Genomic DNA, 14,441 nt, shown 5'->3' with positions numbered 1-14,441 from the left:
CGTCTATCATTATCACGAACGACAATTGATCAAATCACCATCTCATCGCCTTCTCCACGTCCACCCTCATGCTCGCAGCGACGCCGAATGACGCGGTGTCGAAGCGCTCGCGGGTCTGTCAGGAGACGTCAGGGGAACGAAACAGCAACCCGGTGAGGGTGTAGGCGTCAGTGGCGCCTCCGCGTTCTGGTGGGGCAGCACCGTGGCATCGACGGCGGCATCGGCGGCGGCGGCGGCGACGTCGGCGGCGGCGGCGGCGGCGGCGGCAGCGGCGGCGGCGGCGGCGGCGGCGGCAAAGCAGGGGCGGACAGGCGCGAGTTGCCGTATTCGCACCACCTCAGTCGACGTCAAGCCGTCGCGACGACGTGTGCGTATTCTATTCTACGTTGATATCACGGAGCTCGCGAGACTCGCGTGTTCCGCGCGCGGCGTGACTTGTCGAGCGTGTGCCCACCTGTTCGCGTCGACGGACGTGATCGCGAAGGGTGGTCCCTCGTGCGTTCATGCAAGTGTGCTCCCCTGCTTCGCGTTATTCCCCTCGAACAAGTGCTCTCGACGGAATCTCTTCGAGATCAGAGATCCGCGCGCGTGGCGGCGAGGATTACCCGAGAATTCCCCAAGTACTCATTGACTTGTGTCGCAATACAGTCTTTGCTGGAAAGAATGACTGTCCGAGTGTTTCGATCGACTCGTGATAGATAGAAGGATTTCCGTGGGATACGCCAAGTACTCACTGACTTGTGCTGTGATACCCGTCTGATCATACGGATCATCGGAAAACGGAGTCTAAAGGAGAGCACGACTGTTCGAGTGTTCCGGTAATTCAATTTGCTTCGTATTAACTCCCTTTCGATCGATGAAAGGATTATTGAAGGATTGGTAAAGTACCTATTGACTCGTGTCACGGTATCATCTTGTTTGCGGGAATCATCCTCCCGCGAAGGACATCGAAGATGCTCCAATAATCCCGGTGGTAATCGAGTAACGTATCGATTGATCCGCAAGATAATCATCGTGGAGGATTTGGAGCAGCTGGAATTCCCATCTAAACGTAATCACATGATGATTTGTAACATGCCGCTGTACCGTTGATACGTCGTCCAAGTGAGAGCCGTATACATTTGCAGAGAAATTCGGGAAGCGGCGGTACTCGGGAAAGGCTCGTTGATTACCAAGTGAAAAACAGCTTTGGATTATGACAATTGGGTAGGTAAACTATTCGCGATTCTATTCACATATTGTTTTTGTGACACGTTAACGTTGGTTGAAGTCGTTCGATAGGTGATTCGATAAGCATAGCTGCGGACAGCTGTTCCGCTAAATATGCATCGATAGAAGCGTTTTCGAATTACTCGGCGTGTCTGGGCTCCCACGTTCCATACCGTTCCTGTTAATGCGTGACACGGCTTTTACATCGCGCATTCCCTACGTTTCGTCCAACAGTTTCGTACGCGACATGTGACACATTTAACAGCGTTTAACTCGCACTATGCCCTAATGTGACTTCAAAGTGGCATACCGTATATTTGCTCCATTTCACATAAATTTTCAAATCTGCATCACTGTGAATCATTGTGATCCATTTTCTAAGAGTGTTAGGAGTTAAAAGCACGAAATCGAAACACATTGACCGCTATAACTGCTCCAGTTTTAACCAGTTAGATTTATTTTTAGCAAGCAAATTACTGCTTTCTTTCATAAAAGTTATTTGACGTCAGTTTGAGTGACATTTACCAAACGTGCACCTTTTCATTCATGAAAATGCATCGATCATATCGCACTTTGCGTGCAGAAAAATCACGAAAGCCGCGTGACACCGGTGACGCGCTTTACGTCACGCCGTAAAAAAGGTCGTGCAAAAGTTCAACATAGTAAAAGAGGAAACACTTAACGAGAATTCTCGGCTAATAGGAAATTGCGGATCATTTGCGGAATGAAAGTTTTCCTTGAATGTCGACAGCTGGGTTTGCCTTTTCGCACAAGTGTCGATCGTCGTCGAAATATGGAAATTTACGTTCAACGGAACGATTATTTGGCAAACCGATTTTATCGATTATTAGCTTACGACATCCTTGAGCTTATGAAGCATGTGACACGTTTAGTTCTCGTTATTTTTATTTCGTCGTCAAGTCATTACATTTGCGAAGGCTCCATTCTGTCGGAACGTTATGCACATTCTTTTGTTCTTTTACATAATATCTATTAATAATGAATGCCGAGTAATTGTTCGCACAGCAGTCGCTATTGGCCTTCTTTAGTTGCTACTGTCACGAGCGCTCGACGCTACGCGCTAGTTGTTAGACGAAGTCGTATCGATTACGTCGTTGGATCACCCGCCTCGTTATACGCTGTATTAGACTCCGTCACGCGCGTTACACATCGACAATGTTAGAATTATGAATGTGATGCATTCATGAATCGAGCACGCAACACCGCGATGGTTGTACATCTATGAGCCGTTTGTTTCGAAATCGGCATAATTTACATTTCAGTAATCTAGCTCTACCAAGCGTTCCCATAAATATTAGTTAAAGATAACCGAGATTTAATTGCTTCTTTATCTTTTTCTAATTCAGCCTTTTCAGAATTATTAAAGAATATAGAATTAATTAAATTTTAATAATTATAACTAGTAAACTTGTAAAGATTCTTATTCTGTCTTACAAATTTAGTTTACAGTATAATTTATTTAAAACTAAACGAGATTTCTACTTTGAAGTCGTCGCTTATTTTTAAGTTTAGTTTTGTTATAGTAGTTTATTACAAAACAGTTTTTGTTACGCTATAGAAATGTTATTTCCATTTTTCCCAGTATTTTATGTAATTAATTAATTACTTTTATAATATCGACTGCTGCTGTTCAAACGAATTGCAAGAGTTAATTAATAGAGATTATTATTTTGTTTATACATTATATTGCATTACATAATTTTAAAAACAAAATTTTTAAAATTTAAAGAATGTAAAGAAAATGCAAACTTTTTGTTACGTTGTTGCTCATCACTTAGAAGCTATAACAAATTATTCAGTAAACGGTTCGGCTATAATCATAGACTCAGCGTTTCATAGAAAACATCTCTCGATCGTCGACTATAGACGATACACGTGTTACAATGAGCGCTATATTCTCCTACAGACTATGTTTGTCACGTATATAAGAATGGCGAACAGTTACATCCATGAGCTTTTTTTATTCATAAGATTTTTTTTAATTTTCTTAAAGCCGGCATTTCTAAGCATTTTCAATATTCGCAATTTTCAATATTTGGTATTGCATACCTCATTGAGCCATTTAAATTTTTTTCTTTATAAATATATTTTATAAGATTTTATTATCTTAAACTTTACTTACAGTAGCTCCAAATTTAATTTATTTTTAATTAATTACGTTGAGAAATTATGAGATTTTTAACGTTTCAATATTTTTTGTTAAAAATAAAATTGACTCCAAATCGATTATCAAATTTTGCTATACAAAAATAAGAGCTTATGGCAACTTAACGTAGCATATTGGATTTTCGCGGTGAACACTTTCCAACTATAGTCGATGAACATGTTACAACGAGCACTTAACGCGCCCGCAGGCTATAGTCGTCACACGTACCAGAAAGGTTAAATCCGCGAGATGCGATTCGACGTGTTGAGTCTTCCGAAAAAGACTTCCCCATTACATTGTAGGTCGACCGACCTTGCGTCTCTACCGGGCACATTGCTTTATCGCAGCACGTGATGCTTGTGCCAAAGTCGCGGTAGCTAGCCACGTTCGCCACCCGGTATTGTCTGCGCGTAGCTCGCTCTGCTCGGCACCTTCTTTCGATAGTGAGAAACGACACGGCGGAGTGGAAGACCGAATTGTCGTCCGCGGAAGTTCTTGCGTTTGCGGCGCGAATCGAGAAGAGGTTCACATTGGGTGAGCTCGGCTTGAAAGAGCCCCGTCAAAGCTGCTATTTTCCCACTTTGTAGACGGAGCACGAACTGGAAGAAGTGAGTACGGGCTCGACGGCATTAGCGAAACGACGCCAAAACAAGTGGCGTCGCCTTCGTCCTCCAACATGTCAACGTCTTTCATTCCGCTTTTACGAAACATTTAGGAAAACTCGAGTTTTACTTACTTCGAATGAAAAAATTATCTGTCATTGCTTAGCAAATAAAATACATGCTTCTGCCAAGAACCAAGGTCCTTATAAGCATCGCGTATACTTTGACATACATACCACAATTTTATACTGAGGTAAGATAATTATACATTTAACAAAAAAGAAAACAAATGAAATATCTATGCATATACCATACTATACGTTATACAAAAACGTTTATGTAATGTAATTACAGCAATTAATTCTCCATTTAAGTATGTTTAATATTTGATTTATACAAAGTAGTATTTATATATCAAAGGTTATTTGTTTTTCCATTTCCGTTATCTATTATAATTATGAAGTATTAAGTACAACTATTATATTCTTCTGACTGCTGCAGATATTATGAAAAAAATTTAATTATATTTAATATTATATAAACAGATTTGACTCATTTGTACATATATTTGCATTTTTTCCTAATCTATTATGTAATTATGTAACCATAAAATTATAAACAGAGCAATTAAAACATTTTATACAGTCTTAGTAAAAAATATAAACATTCTTAATGGACTTTTGATAAATCAGACTAATTAGCATTCAAAAATTAACAACGACAGAAATTTTTTTAACGAATAAAAAACAATTTACATATTTATTAATTTATGAACATCAATAAGGTTAACTTATTGAAAATTTATTATATAACTTTATGTACTTATATATAATAATTTCTTTTTTTTTTTAACTATATATTATATTTTTATAATGCTAAATTGTGTTGACAATCAATACGCTATTGTGCTATTGCGTACAAAAAATGCTTTCTGATATGTCTCTATTTAACACTATAAAGTAAGACAGATGCAATGATAGTAGTAGATGACAGCGAAATTGCAATAGCCTGAGGCACGGTACAGATGAGCGCATATGGAGAATGACGGGGCTACATTTAAGCTATGATCATTGACGCAAAGGAAAGTTACCTGCATTATACGTGTGGCCGAGCATATGATATAACTAATGTTTCAATAACATCAATAATTGCAACATACATTATTGCAACTTTGCGCTGAAATTAATCTATTTTCAAAAAAACTGCGAGGCGTGTTTTTTTATGTAGTATCTTTATTATCGTAAATGTTACATTTATCTTTACTTAATTAATGAAACAAAACATTAGAAATTGTAGTTTATTTGAAAAATGTTTAAACACTTAAATGTCGGTTTTTTAGATTATAAAAAATATTTAAAAGATTCTTTTTAATTTATTGCTTTTGGTTTTTAATACACGATGAGAAATAAGTATGCTTGCAAACCTCTTACCAAAATATTTACAAAATTAGTATCTTCAGTATTTTTTTCAAATTGCTGTCATGTGAAACATTTGACAATTTGATGCAAAGCAATTTACAGTACAAATTATTTTGTACATTTTTTACGATAAAAATATTAATTGAGTTGCAAGTATCAATTGCACTAAAATGTAACAAGATTTCGAAAGTTAAAGTTTCTTTAAACTCGCTGGCTTCGAATATTGTGACATGTCACCACTGTTGGTCTGATAGTGGGTTAAGACATGGTAAAGCTCGTGATTACTTTCTATCGGCGTTGTCAACAAGGCCGTATCGTGTGAAGGAAATCCTGCTTAATTGCATTAATAACACCGTCGTGCCGCGACTATGTTCGGAAATTGAAACTTCTTAGTTCGTAGTGAGCCAAGTGCCTCCTCCAACACCCTTTACACCACTGCCGGAGTTCCTCGTGGGAAGAAGCAGGCGGGCGGTGGAGGCGTTAAAGGCGTTCTCTCTGGCGCCTCTATAATTAGGCGCTCGAATTTACCGACCTCCCCGAAAGAAAACCCAGAATAAGTTTACGTAACGTAAAGTCGCGAAACTATCCCATCACTGCCGTCGTCTTGTTAACGCTCGCAAAGTTTAGACCGCGGCTTGGTTACAGCGTCGTGAAGTTCTGTGATCCGTATTCATCGCTTTTATATAGACGCCTTCAAATTTTTACGGCAATAGAATGTTTCCTTTGAGCTCAGAGTATTTTGATGCATTGCTGGTGATTGATGTTACGTTTAGATTTTATCGTTATACAATAGTAACGTATATTACACACAGTTTTTAATCGCTACAGTTAATGCATTTGCTGTCTCAGCATATTTGCGTTTGTAAATATGCACAATCATATTCACAATTTTATATTCTTTACGAAAAATACATGAAATTTTCCGAACAAATATGATACGTTAAAACAATTAATGCATTAGCACAAGAAAAACACATTTTCTGATATTAAAAGTATTTTTCCTACAAAACAACTATTTTTTTCAACTATTTCATACTATTGAAACAACTATTTCATACTATTGAAAAACAACTGTTCTTTCCTTACAAATGTTATTATGATTGTTAATTAAAGATCACTAAAAACATAATAATATATCAGTTAGAATGGTAATGCTTTTATAATGTTTATGACGATAAATTACAATCTACATAATGCGAATATAATTCTCAGGCACAATATGTAACAAATAGCAAAGTAGCGTTTGTTATTGCAACAATTCGATATTATTAGGTCAATGTCGCGAGATAGATCAAACATTAATTTGAAGGCCACTTATACGTAACAATCGAATGTCGGACTATTTCAGTAACATACAAATTTTTTTGCATCACCCGAGAAAAAATGGTATAATTGGTCAGATGTAAATATATATAATTAGTTATAAAAAGATCTGATAACATATGTAATTTTATATGATCATATAAAATATTACATATTATCAGATCTTTTCATAACTAATTATATATTATGTATTTACATCTGACTATATTATACCATTTTTTCTCGGGCATATGAAACCAAATGAATTCGGAAGATGCAAATTGCGATTTCAAGTTTATGGGCAGCGAAATATTTTCTGTTTTTTGAATATAGCAAAACATTCGTATAGAATCGATGGAAAGTAGCTTCGATAAACAAACAATAAATTATTTCTTATTATATCCATTTTTCCTTCTACTGCATTTCTATAAAATGCTTTTAATAAGCTTATCTTTAATTAAAAATTAAAGATTAAGATAAATGAGTTTAAATTAATCTGGAAAGGTGCTAATATGCTTTTGTAATTTATTATTTTACAACCGTAGTTTAGTACAATACTCCATTTCGCTTTATAGCTCCGCGGCCGTGCTCCAGATGTTAAAGTATTATTCACACGCGAATGTAATGTGACTCGTAAAACGCGGTGGAACGCATACGTGTTTGGCCAGAATCCAATTTCAAAGTATGTACGTAGCGATCAAATCGAAGATTTGCGAAAGGAGCACTCGCACATTGGAAATCAAACGGATGTGCTACGCAATCAATTTGATCGGTGTAAAATGCAAATAAGACACTCGTTGAGGAGATCGCTATTTTTCCGATGTATGAGTGCGCTTACGTTAGCAGTATATGTATGCGTGTTCTATTTATACGCTTTGCACTTGAAAAAACAAGATCGCTATTTAAAAATCAGTTTTTGTATGCTTGCCAATCGCGCGTGTCCATTGTGCATACACGCGTGAGTTAATACTAAATAATACTAAATGAAGCGAATTAAAAATCTTGAAAACATAAAAGATACTGGTTAAACGGTCAGAAAAACTCTCTCTGATGATGTATAATTTACAAATAACTACTAATTTATTAAATATTCGGAACCGAAAAGATATCAGATATTTATGAACATTTCCGATCGCGATTGTCATTAAAGAGATATACATATGTTAGAGTTTAACGAAGCGTTTTATTATGTATCTCGCAAACGCGTCGTGAAATTAAAATTGCAAAAGGGATAGTTTTGTAATCGGTTATTTAAATGTAACTAGATTTATATATTCCTCACAAGTATAAAACATTTATACTTCCAACTTACTAAAACAAATTAAATAGTCTAAAGCCGGCACCTTTATTAGTCGGAATGTAACTGCTGCCACTCTTCTCAGACGAGATGAACAACACTTAACCCTCGTTTACGGGATAAATTTAATTTCGAATCGCGGTGTCAGACCTATGGTTTCTCACTACGGCGCACGTAACTGAAGTTTAATGACTCCCTCCGTTTTCCGAGAAGACTAAACCTTCACCGACGCAGGTCGCCATTAACCGGCAAAAACTCACAATCAGTTTAAATCTTATTCAAGGCGACGAGAAGAGAACAAAGACAAGGAATTAGTTAATTAATTTCGCCAGACACAAACACCGCGATTGATGTCTTCATTTTTCGGCATCGGACAGAACGCGCGCGGACACACGATTGATTTATCTAGGATTTAAAACGATTCGTTTTGATTGGAAATAATCCGCGGCGCCGTCCGGCGGCGCATACTGTATTTTCGCGATTTCGACAGTTTTTCAGCCATTCCCCTGGTTTAATCTCGGAATTTCGGATAGCCGCAATTTTTGCGAGACAGCCAATCTACTACGTCGCTAGTTGATTACAACGCATTCGCTCGTTCAGCGTTCGCGTTCGCGTTCGCCATGCTGGTTTTGCGCTTTTACATGATTCCTATCAGTGCTTGTCGCAAATATATATATGCTAGACGTCACGGAAATTACTTTCAACGCATCAAAACGGACGGCTAATTGAAGGCTTGGTTACAAGAGTCACAATGAATCCATTTTTTCAACGAGTAAATCTTTTATTTCTTTGTGCTTAGTGATCAATCGCGTTGAGTAAGAGCTAATTATAAGTATTCGCATATGACAGATAAAAAAAGGAAAAGAGATTTAAATTTCGATCGAAAGTTAAAGTTAGCTACGTGTTGTAATGAGCACGATAGCGATGAGCTATCCGCGAGGTATAAACGTCTGGCCGATAATCTGTGTAAACATCTTGAATACGATTGTTCTTCTCATGCTTATGCAAATAAAAAATGATACTCATAAAAAGCATGTGTTATTTTACAGATGTTGAATCTTTTATTTGCTATCATTGCGCAAAATGATATGCAAGAATAATGCGATACATCCTGCGAAACGCTCGCCAAGATAGATCAGGTTCTATTTCTCGTTATTGTACCTTCTTTGTTGCTTTACGTTGTTATCTTTACCGTACATTAATAATATGAAATGTGTTAATATAAAATATGTTTAAATATATAAATGCGTTAATATATTAACGTTAATATAAATTATAAATATAAAATATGAGTTAGTAGTTTGTGTACGAAATCAATTCGCGGATATTTTTGTAATGATTTGCATATGGTAAACGGCTAAAGCGCTTTGCGTTCAACGAATTTAAATTTGTCATTCATCACACGTAGTACTTCAACGTTTACCGTATCCGGCACGCGATATTGCAAAAATTTTCTATCGTGGTTCGCGTTCGATAATTATTATGAGCACGCAGCATGGCGTCAACGATACCCTCGCTGGAACGTAACACAATGCGGCTATGTATTCTCGTAAACAATATCGTGGGCGGAATTCGAGCGCGTAAATGTTTTTATCGTACATAAAGCGAGGCACCTGCCGCATCTTTTCAGCAAGAATCTTTAAAATTGGAATAGCGCAATGGTGATTCCTCTGTATGTTTATGAATCTAAAAATAATTTAAGAATCGTCTATGGAATCTTTTACGCTTGTGATTAGTATTTGGATATAACGCGGAAATATTTATTATATTTATGCTGTTACAACTGCTGCTTTTTTAGTTTTCCATTCTTAAATAGCATTTTCGAAATGTAAAACACATAAACAAATGCCGAAATTGACGAATAAACAAATTTTGTGTGTATATACATATATATGAATATATATATATATATATTTCATAAAAATTGAATTATCTTGTATTCTAACAAATTCGGTTATTTTAAAAATAATTGTTTCAACATTAATCGTAGTTATCGTACAATTCAAATTGTTATTAAATACATATAATAAAGACTGGTTCGCGTATTTCTAATGGGTGGTTAACAAAATAAGATGGGCATATTAACACTTGTTTTTGCATACAAACTTCTGTGATTATGCTGTGCAAATTGCGCACCGTTCGCTCACATTATTTAAATGAATTATAAAAGAAAAAAATTCAAACTTCTTAGCTTTATTTCCCATACCTATAAATCTCATATTTTATTAAAGTTACGGACTGCAACAGTATCAAAAAGAATGATACATTAATATGTAATAGTATCTTTTACAATTCTATTATTTTAATTATTTCATTACGTAGCTACTTTAGGATAGTGTATCGTGTAATGATGGAAGCGATACACAAACACATTTTCACACGCGCGCGTTCAGTAGAGATTCTGGCGAAGATCAGAGCAAAGTGCGGAAAGTGCTGAGGCGTGCTGAAAAATGCAACGGTGCCTACTACTGCGACAAGTAACGGCGCGCGGCTTGCGGTGTATCCGTGCGCGCACGAATGCCACTGCCGATGTCTGGCTACGTACGCGGGCGAACCACTTCTCTTCCCACGCGAAAGTGCTTACGTCGCCGCGACGAAGAAGCGTTCGGGAAGAGATTGCGGAGCGTGGTGAGAGTTTTTTTGAGTTTTTCCCGCTTCTCTCTTTTTCCCTTGCTCGCGCCCTGCACGCGCGATCCGGTTTTTCCTTCTTCGAAACCGAAGCTCCGTTATTCTCTTGCCCTTTGTTTCCCACGCGAAAGCGTTCATTACGTCGTTTCGTGTCAGAAGGCGAAGCCGTAGTTACTAATTTCACTCCGCCACCCTCGACTTTAATTCTCGTTCGCGAAAACACAATTCGCGGTAGCGCTGCTGCCGATTTAACAGAAAATTTTCTGCCAGCAAATCCGCTCGATGTTTTCCACACTTTTTAATAAAGTTGTTCTTTTCTTTCAAATCTAAACATATGCTGCAAAATACGTCTGTTTCTTATTGTTTAGATTTGAAATATGTCTTAAAATATTAGTTTGAGTTTATATATAATAACGAAAATATATATGTAATTAATCTATCATATGTTGTGTGTACGGATGTATCGACAGGAAACAAATTGAACAAAATAACAATCACTTGCAGGAATCCAATTTATTTTTTGCAACGTTATATACGCATCTTTCTGGTAGATTTGTACAAAGTTAATTGGAATACGAACAGTTATAAAGTCGTTTCTGCATCAAATGCTGCAGTAATCGACAGTTACTGCTACTACACCACGTATTTCCTTCGTTGGTGTTTGATTACGCACGCGAGCACTTCTTGCGCGAAAATGCTAACGTTGCTTGAGTCAAGGCTTAAGCGCGGCTCCGCTGTGGTCGCAAATTCTGCATTCCGCTTTCTCTTTCGCGACAGAATGTCGCGCAGAAATTCATTACGAAGCGTGGTCGTGAGACAAAATTTCCACGACGATTCGTGATTAAAGTTGCAACAATAGATTTCTATAGGTCGCGCAAAGTGGGACAGAAATCAACTGTATTAAATAAAGGGCACAGCGCCACTATTGCCTTTTATTTAATACAGTTGATCTGTTAATCGTGTGAGCCTTTTCAAGTTTATTTAGGACTGAAATGTTCAAGAGTAGGTAACTCACGTATTCGAAGCTTATCGCAAAAATATTCAAGACATTTTTGTCGACAGATAGTGGAAGAGCCGAAGAATGAGAATAGATTGCACGTATATAATCGTGATTTACTATATTTTTTCAATTTTTAATTTACATTGAAAATAGAAGAGTGATGAAATTGATAAATTAACTGTGAATATTTTATTAATGTTTTTTAACATAAGTGCAATAAACATAAATGTTATTTTTCATTAACTAATGATGATTGCAAATTGATATTTGTAAAACGTCGATTTATGCATATTGGTGAGATATTTTATATATTAAACCAATTTTAAAGCAATATAACTATATTTCTTTTTTTATACACTTTTATATTAACTACGAAAATAGTCACCATGATTACCGTTAATTATTTTAAAAAATATTTTAGATAGTTAATAAAATAAAAATAAAATATATTCTTGTAAAAATAATATTTGTAGTACTAATTATTCATAAATTTAACTGTTTTGAAAATTTGAAGGAAAATACATTTTGATATCGAAAAGTCTGTAGAATTTTGAAAGATGCGATGGCTTTGAAAATGGAGGCATTATAGAGTGGTGCTTTTCCAAACGTTTCTGCGTGCGTAGCGGGAAAAAGAGTCGCGTTCGCGTTAACCTAATCACCGATGTACGTGCAGCCATGAGGTGCAGTTTCGCATTTGCCACAGACCATTGCTTGCGCTCTGAATGCAACAGGGATATTGGGAATGTTCAAAACCACCGGAAGCTACAATAACATTTCCATTTGACCTTCGAACCAAGAAAAGGAAAAATATACCTAGGTAAATCGAATTCTTCAAGTCCCTTTTCTTTAACCGGACTTTCATTCAGTGAGAGCTTTTCACGTTTTTTTACGCGCAATGTGAATTTTTATTACGATGAAGTAATAATCTCATTCCAATATTGCGTAGTTCTAAAAAAGAAAAAAATACGATTTATTAATATATTTGTACTAGTACTTACAATTTTCTATATTTTTTCTATATATTAATCGAGGTATGTGCTATTTAATTACTTACAATTATTATAAATAATATTTTATACTACATTTTATACTACATTTGTTGAGTTTAGTTAAATAAAATTTAACACACTTTAACTGTATAATTGTCTATTTAAATAACAGATTTTATTTTTGATTGATACATCAAACTGTATCTGTGTTTATCATTTGATAATGATTGATAGATTGATCTAATAGTATTTGATTTTTGATAATAATCATCACGACCAAATGCGAAACAGTATATTTATTCTTCTTGATTTTATTGTATTGTGGAATAAGCACGTATAACGATGCACGGAATGAAACACTGATGCGTGCCAACGTTATATACGTGTTTTTTATGTTGGTATTTTTTCTGATCTCTTGTTGATTTTTTAACTCTCGTTCAAAATCGTCAGAGCTACAGAGAACACGGCATGCGGATCACCTCTCTGAAGCTAATATGCGAGCGTGTAACGAACAAGCGTCACACCACCACCTCGTTATAGCTAACAACGGATAACGTGATGCCGAGTTTCGTTTTTCGAGTTGCAATTTTTTTCGCGGTAATGTCAACTATGCGATAAAATAAAATCTATTTTTAAATATTTTTACAAACATTACCGATGTATTTTATTAGTGGATAGAGAAATTGAAGTAAATTGCATTCAACTTGCAAAGCTTGAATATCCGAATCAGCATAGTCGGGTAAATAATAAATAAATATATAAATTCAAAGAATGGAGAAAAAATTGTGAACATAAACAAGTTTATTTCATGTTATATTCATGTTTGCATAAATTTGTTAAACGTATGCGCAAAGAACGCGTTCTATCTTTTAAAGCGCAGAGGTAAGACAATTTTTCTGTCAGTTATATATTCGGACGAAAATTTGAATATCATTATATATCTCCTAAATACATATTTCCATTTTTGTATTGTTACATTTTTATGAAGGCTCTCGTTTAATTTTGTTCTACTACTTTCTCCACTTCATATTATTATACAAATACGATTATCATAAAGATAATTTTCTTACGCTTGGCTTGAAGTGATAAGGCAGACATTCTTGCGAATTCATTTGATATGCAAAACTAAATGCAAAACATTTTCGCTTTGCATAGTTGCTAATCTAGAAACAACGAACGAATTATCAAATGTTAAAATGGAAATAGTCATTTGCTATTACGAGACGAATTTACTCGCAGTTGCATACGCATATTCATATGTATTGAACAATATTAGTTTTCACAGGCCACTACAAACATTGTGCGCTTGCTGACAAATTTTTAAATACATTTTTATTTAGAGGGAAAATTACATGACATATTTTTCAATAATGGCCAACTTTTCAATAATTACTTTCAAATAGTTTTGTAACACTCTTGTGAATTAAAATTGTATTGATAGAATACGTTATGCAATATTAAATGCAAATTTATTTTTAATATACAAAATGATTTTGTTTTGAATTGTTTATAATTGATATTTTCGTCGATATTTTAGTTGAGAAACAAATTGATTAGATTGGCTAAAGTATTTGTGGATGAAAAGTATGATTACATTCTTGAGGCATCCTGTATAGAAACACAAGTGTATCTCCCTGCGATACCATATCGAGCAGCATATAGTTGGTCGCTTAGTGGGCATTCGGTAGATATTCACGTAACAGCGCATACCGCCATGCGCGCAGGGAAAGCGGAGCATATTCAGCATTATCTGGCGTATGGTAATAAAATACTCTTCACCCATTTCCATGTGTCTTTGTATGCACGTACGTACGTGCAGAGATGTCTGC

The 14,441-nt window shown here is 35.8% G+C and overlaps 1 protein-coding gene across 3 annotated transcripts in view; it reads left to right on the top strand.

Moving 5' to 3' along the window:
- Nucleotides 1–300: 300 nt before the first annotated feature.
- Nucleotides 301–14,441, top strand: part of LOC105676039 (CUGBP Elav-like family member 2) — a 339,661-nt gene continuing 325,520 nt past the window's right edge. For all 3 annotated transcript variants that reach the window (XM_067355660.1, XM_067355656.1, XM_067355658.1), the window contains exon 1: nucleotides 301–1,206. The gene's annotated coding sequence lies outside the window, so the exon portion shown is untranslated. The remainder of the gene's footprint in view (nucleotides 1,207–14,441) is intronic.

The sequence above is a fragment of the Linepithema humile genome, chromosome 5, assembly GCF_040581485.1.
Source record: "Linepithema humile isolate Giens D197 chromosome 5, Lhum_UNIL_v1.0, whole genome shotgun sequence".
NCBI classification, from domain to species: Eukaryota; Metazoa; Arthropoda; class Insecta; order Hymenoptera; family Formicidae; genus Linepithema; species Linepithema humile.
The sequence above is the reverse complement of the archived record's forward strand: the minus strand, read 5'-3'. Positions and strand labels throughout refer to the sequence as shown.